Source organism: Sycon ciliatum, chromosome 3 (genome assembly GCF_964019385.1).
Source record: "Sycon ciliatum chromosome 3, ocSycCili1.1, whole genome shotgun sequence".
Taxonomy (NCBI): Eukaryota; Metazoa; Porifera; class Calcarea; order Leucosolenida; family Sycettidae; genus Sycon; species Sycon ciliatum.
The window spans coordinates 23,933,705-23,940,454 of NC_088645.1; positions in this window are offsets into that span (position 1 = coordinate 23,933,705).

Sequence of the window (6,750 nt, forward strand, 5' to 3'; positions counted from 1 at the left end):
AGTAAATTGACATCAGATTTCTATTTTGGATCCACTAAGGTGTGACTTTGCTATTGCCTCAGTATGTGGGTGCATAGCAACCCACTCATGTCGTATGCAGGTGCAACTAATACTTTTACTTCGCCACCAGTTGCCACCCCGCCCCCACTAGCCAAATCAGTCAGTTTCACTGGCAACATCACCTTGCTGTGACAGTAAGACCGCTTGAAATGTGCTTGGATCCATACAAAAACTGGATCCAGGTGGATCCAGTTTTCGAATTTTTCAAATTGTTGCTATGCCATTGCTATGGAGTGACGTAGCACTTTCAAGCCCTATTCTCTGGCCACGTACGGGAAGGTGAATTAAAAAAAATTAATAGTAATAATAAAAAATGCAAGTGAATCTGAGCACTATCAGGTATGTACACATCACGCAGCTACATGTAGTGCGCGATATGCATGCATGCATGCAGCGTCTTGTTCAAAAAGAAAAGAAAAATCGCACCCTGAACAGTAACCAGTAACGAAATGCTAGGTTTTGTGGTGGCGAAGATATTGATTTTGCAGACTCCAGTCCTGGTCCTGGTCCGTGACGCACGATGGCGTCTCCAGATGACTCGAGCAACACGGTAGAAAAAAACAGTGCCCGGTTAGGCGATTCCACTGAGCCGGGTATACCGGGTAGGGTTAGCCACGCCGCACGCTCAGCAGACGAGAGAAATATCCCAGAAGCAGTGCAGCGACTGAGAGATTCGCTCGTAGAGCAATTCATACGTGCTACTGTGGATTTGGGCGAGGGCATGATGGATGAATGCGTTGCAGAACCCAGCGTCTCTGATGTGCACGTCCGGTTGATCATCCTGTCCAGACCTGATCTGCGACAGGAGTTCCAAAACACCAGCTTCGACTCGAGCGGTGACATGTGGAGGGTGGAACATGTATTTACCAAGGCTGCCGGCAGCTTGGAGCACATTCAGCTGGAGAGTCTTTTCGACATGAGCGAACAGCAGGAGATGCAGTTCTCTATCCCTGGTCGAACATATCGTATACTAGTAGTCGCCAGTGCTGGTTGCGGCAAGACATTCGTATTCACAAAAGTTGCTCCATTGAAGTGGGCCCGGAAAGAACTATGGACTGAGTTCGACTTGCTGGTGACTAGAAAGCTACGTAGCAAGGAGGTGAGGGAAGCCACCAGTGTGTGCTCTTTGCTTGGCATTGGCGAGTGTGAGATGTTTGACAGTGATGAATGCAAGAGCATAGACAGCTTTGTACGGCAACATGCATCGCGAGTGTGTCTCGTACTCGATGGCCTTGACGAGATACAGCTGAGCGAGTGCAGTGAGTTTGTGCGCAACGTGATCAACGGCAAGTGCCTGCCAGGACTACGGCTTGTGGTGACGTCGCGACCATGTGTACAAGTACTCAGCATGTGCGGACGAAAACAGTTCGACAAACGTGTGGAGATTGTCGGTTTCCGACAGCAAGACGTGGAAACGTACATCGATAAGGTACTCAGATCGCCAGAAGAGGCCTCCGCACTGGTAACGGCAGTGCGAGGTGACCAGGGCCTTGCCAGCATGATGGCCACGCCATTTCTGGCCATGCAGACGTGCAAACTCTTCCACTGTCGGCGTGGCATGCTACCTCGCTGTCTGTCGGATATCTTCAACCTGATGATTGTACAGGTTGCCGAGCGCCGCACAGAGGAACAGTACGATAACTGGCATGATATTCCTGTCGACATTCAAAAGCTGATCCTGGAGTTGGGAGTATTTTCGTTCGCCATGCTTACCAAGCAGCAAATGATCTTTACCGACACAGAGCTGAACAAGCACTCCATATCGCGAGAAGCTAAAGGGCTCGGCTTGCTTCTACTAGCGGACAGCACAGTGAAGGACGACAGTAAGCTGTGGATGTTCAGCCACCTCACCATGCAGGAAGCGCTGGCTGCTCGCTACATTGCCATGCGCAAGGCAACAACACTCGACCGTGTCGTCCAGCTGGTGGAATCCCTGGGTCCGGGAACTAGCCACTTACAGACATTCTGGATGCTGCTGGCGGCCCAGTTGGACGAGGAGAAAGCCGACTGCTTAATCAACGGGCTGCTCACGCGACAAAAGGAAAAGGCCAGCCGACAACACAACTGGGCTGACCCAGATGATGAAGGGGATGACACACGCAATGCACCGGCAATGAACGTCTTCCCAATGACCCTGCTTGAGCCACTCACCGCACTAGACGACTTCGGGATAAGTCGCCTTGCCGATGAGCTACTTTCTGATCAGCTCTCTGGAAGCAGTGGTGAAAGATACGTGGAGAATCGTACCAAGTACGGTCGAGCTGCTACCGGTGAAGAATTCCTCAGGACAATGTTGCAGACCTGGGTGGAACGTTGCCCGGATGCATCGCCAGCCACACTGACCGCAGCTCTTCAACGTATGGGCAAAGCTGGCCTTGCAGAACGCCTGACTGCCGACATGCCTGATGAGCCAATGCCTAGGAAGAAGAGTCGCCATCACAAGGACATCAGGTCATCTTCGTATGGACATGTACCGCCTCTCCCAGTGCTGTGCTATGCGGAGCACGCCCGTCATCACAAGAAGGACGGCCGTCAGATGTCCAGTCTGATGGCGGCATTTCAGTGCATGACGGTGGAAATCAACAGCTACACTCATCCGGCCATTGCCCGTGCCTACGACTTCGCCATAGACGTCCACGCCAATAGCGTGTGGCATGTGTACATTCATAACCTGCAACTCAACCCACCAACACAACTACCGGAATGCCTGCTTAAGTGCACTAACATCAACAGCCTTCTCGTCCGAGGAGGTACGGTACAGCGGCAGCAGATTATAGCCATCATTAAGTCATCTCACAAATCCTTGAAGAGCGTTAACCTGACGCGTTGTACCTTCACCGAGAGTGGCCCAGGAACCTCGTCACATCCGGCTGCTGCTGCTGAACGATGCCAGGACCCGCTCACAGGATCCCCGCCACCCACAGACGGCAGTTCTGCTTCACTGCTGGTCAATGCTCTCGCCGATTTTCCTTACTTGCGGGTTTTGAACCTTATATACTGCACCAAGTTGAATGCCGACTCATTCGTCCAAGCGCTGCGCAACTCTCCGCGTCTAACCTCACTCACGATCCGGTCCAGCCGCTCATCCCAATCGCTCATCGAACTGGCGTCGAACATATCCGTTGCATGGAAACAGCTGACAGAGCTCGAAATCGCTTTCGACCCGCTGGACACGGTCACGGACGGTGAAGTCGATGCACTCTTAGAGGCAGTTAATGCGCACGACACACTGCAAAAGATCCAAGTGAACATCGGTACCACCGCAGTCGCTACGCCATCCACCATCTCTAACGCTCTACGCCTTTGGGCGAGGGACTCATACAAGAGTGGTCTTCTAATCTCCGGTACATTTAGTGAAGAGTCCTCAAGGCCCTGTTGAGACCTTCACTCTGCTACATGCGCACATGCCAAACTTCCCAGCCGGGAACACTGTCGTCATCACTGACTTTATGAGTGATGGATGGTGGAGACAAACATCCACAGCATGCAGTGTATGCAGAAATATCCTTCTGCCGAGCCAGAGAGCCAGAGAGCCAGAGAGAGAGAGAGAGAGAGAGAGAGAGAGAGAGAGAGAGAGAGAGAGAGAGAGAGAGAGAGAGAGAGAGAGAGAGAGAGAGAGAGAGAGAGAGAGAGAGAGAGAGAGAGAGAGAGACAGAGAGAGACAGAGAGAGACAGAGAGACAGAGAAAGAGAGAGAGAGAGAGAGAGAGAGAGAGAGAGAGAGAGAGAGAGAGAGACAGAGAGAGACAGAGAGAGACAGAGAGAGACAGAGAGAGACAGAGAGAGACAGAGAGAGACAGAGAGACAGAGAGACAGAGAGACAGAGAGACAGAGACAGAGACAGAGAGAGAGAGAGACAGAGAGAGAGAGACAGAGAGAGAGAGAGAGACAGAGAGAGAGAGACAGAGAGAGAGAGACAGAGAGAGAGAGAGAGAGAGAGAGAGAGAGAGAGAGAGAGAGAGAGAGAGAGAGAGAGAGAGAGAGAGAGAGAGAGAGAGAGAGAGAGAGAGAGAGAGATAGAGAGAGAGAGAGAGAGAGAGACAGAGAGAGAGAGAGAGAGAGAGAGAGAGACTACTTCGCTTGTGCAATGGTGCGGCAAATGGCACGCATTCTGGCGTTTGTAGACTGCTAGTCCGCCAGCTCTCCGGAATTAGAGGTGACCTACAGTGCATTGTCTGCCACTGACCAGCGACGCACTTGCTGCTCTCACGGAGACAATCATGTGTGATTCTGCAGGCCACTTGGCAAAACTGTTTTGACACAGATGCATCCCTGTACTTTGTCATATGATGAGGACAGCTGTGGTGAACCAGCAGTGAACACCCAATGCCAGTTGCCTCCCTATTGCGCAACGCTGCATATTTAGAGGCGTTAGTGTCCATTAGAAAATCCGCTTACGCATGCTGTACACTTAGTGCCCATCAGAAAATCCGCTGACTCACCCATGACATCATTCCCATAACCTCTATGCTATACCAATTCTTTCTGTTTTGAAGTAATCGCAACTTCAGCCCTCCTGTCCTTGTTACTAAATTCTTCCAATTATTCTCTCCCGCCCGTCCCACCCGCCTGTGTGGATTCACAGGAAGTGTGAGACACGAAGTCTGAGGAGGGCGTTGAACGGCCGCTGCTGGGATGACGGCTACACCTTAGCTCATTGGTTAGAGTATCGCTGGCCTGAAGCGAAGGTCCCTCCTGGTGGGGCCAGTCAAACCTTTTCTTCAGACTTTTTCCGGTTGTGTTTTTCCCTCAAACCAGTGAATTATTCTATCCCTTGATATTCTCGCAGGTTCTGTATACTGTATAACACATTATTGGAAATGGATAGCACATCTCCTTTCCCTTGAGGTTTAGCAGCATTACCAATATATTTTTACAAATTGGCGCTCAGTTCTCATACATTATGTAGTCAGCTGCTGACACTGCTATGACTTCCACTGTGATTCTCTATCATCCTGCATTATTGCTGGCTAGGCCGTCGGTACTATTTCCCATGCTGTCTTGGCACGGTTGCAATATGATTTGGTGCTGCAATCTAATGTTACATCATTGCTGTTTCTTGCTGCCATCGTAGCGCTGGATTGACTTCCGTTGTTTCTGTTACGCTTATCTTCTTTACCCTGTGCCTGGGTGTACACCAACTCTCGCACACCGTGACAATTTTATGTCTCAAGATACGACTGGCGTTGTTGCTCTTTGCTCTCTTTCTGGAGCTGTGAATGCACATGGTCACCGCACTCCCCAGTATAGTCTCTCCCGGCATTCCCATGTCCACTTCATGGCTGATGATGGTCACAACGATCAAAGTGTTGACTACTCACAAGTTTTTGATTTTGTGTGACATACACCATGTTGAGTGCTGACCAGTGTCACTGGCAACTGTAACACTCTCCGATTTGCAGCGAGAATTTGGCCAATTTCACTTGGAGCACTTGATGAGAGTATTCGTCTGTGTGTGTGTGTGTGTGTGTGTGTGTGCGTGTGTGCATAAGTGTGTACGTGTGTGCATAAGTGTGTACGTGTGTGCATAAGTGTGTGCGTGCGTGTGTGAGCGTAAGTGAGCTGACACATAAACATGGGCACGCATATGGTTGCCAGTACTGGCAGTAGTACATTTACGAAATTTAGCGGGGTCTGCGAAACCGCTGGATCCGCCCCTGAAGACAAAAGGCGGGCTAACGCCCCTACATGGCTACTTCCCCTTGTCTAACCCCCAAGACGAAAAATGATAGTAGCCGACTGGCCGAAATAAATAAATAAATAAAAAAGACATGTACTGTAAGACATGTTATTATAACGAGTCGCAAATTTAACGATTGTCCAAAATTCATAGGTTAACGAGAAGATATGTTAACGATCTTGCAGTATTCTGCCATATCCACACACAGCATATATGAAGCAGTACGGCCTCAACGGATCTTATTATAACGAAGAAATGTCATCCGTTAAAACGTTAGATTTGCTTCCTCGTTATATATACATGTCTTACAGTACACAGCATACTGAGCTGAGCCTCTTTGTGTCAAGAAGAGTACATCACCTGAGTCCTTACTCTTGGTGTCGACTACTACAGACATGTACAGGCGATTTTTTGCTACTCCCGGCTGGCTAGTAGTACAGTAGTACTAGTAGCACAAGCTTGGCTCCCAATAGAGAGTCGTAAGATTACGACTGCATGCGTTAGCATCAAGTAATTTTTAGTTCACTTGACTGTGCATATCCATACGGCCGGTAGTCCACAAACACTGGATACTTGCCACATGTGCTGTGCGTCAACTTACTAATAATTTTGACGGAAATCGAACAAGTGACCAGTTACACATTGTGATACTCATTATAGTACGTGCTTCCCCTAGCTGCATCTCATGTTTGGCATTTATGTGGTCTTTGTAAAAAAAATATAAAAAACTACGTATTAAATATAAAGAAGCCTTGCTTGGTAATTTAATATGTTTTTCGATTTTGACAGCATGTTACAAGGCGAGGACCGTCGCAAGACCGGGACTCTGCCAACCGGGTCATGGTTGTAGTCAGGAGCACTATGCGTCCTCGCCTTGTAAAATGCTCTCAAAATCGAAAAACAAAATACAATAATTATTGTCTCTTTCCCTCAAACCAGTTAATAATTATTGTAGCAGTAGCTTCTACATGGGACCCGCGGCATGCTTTCGACAACATGCTCATGCGGGTT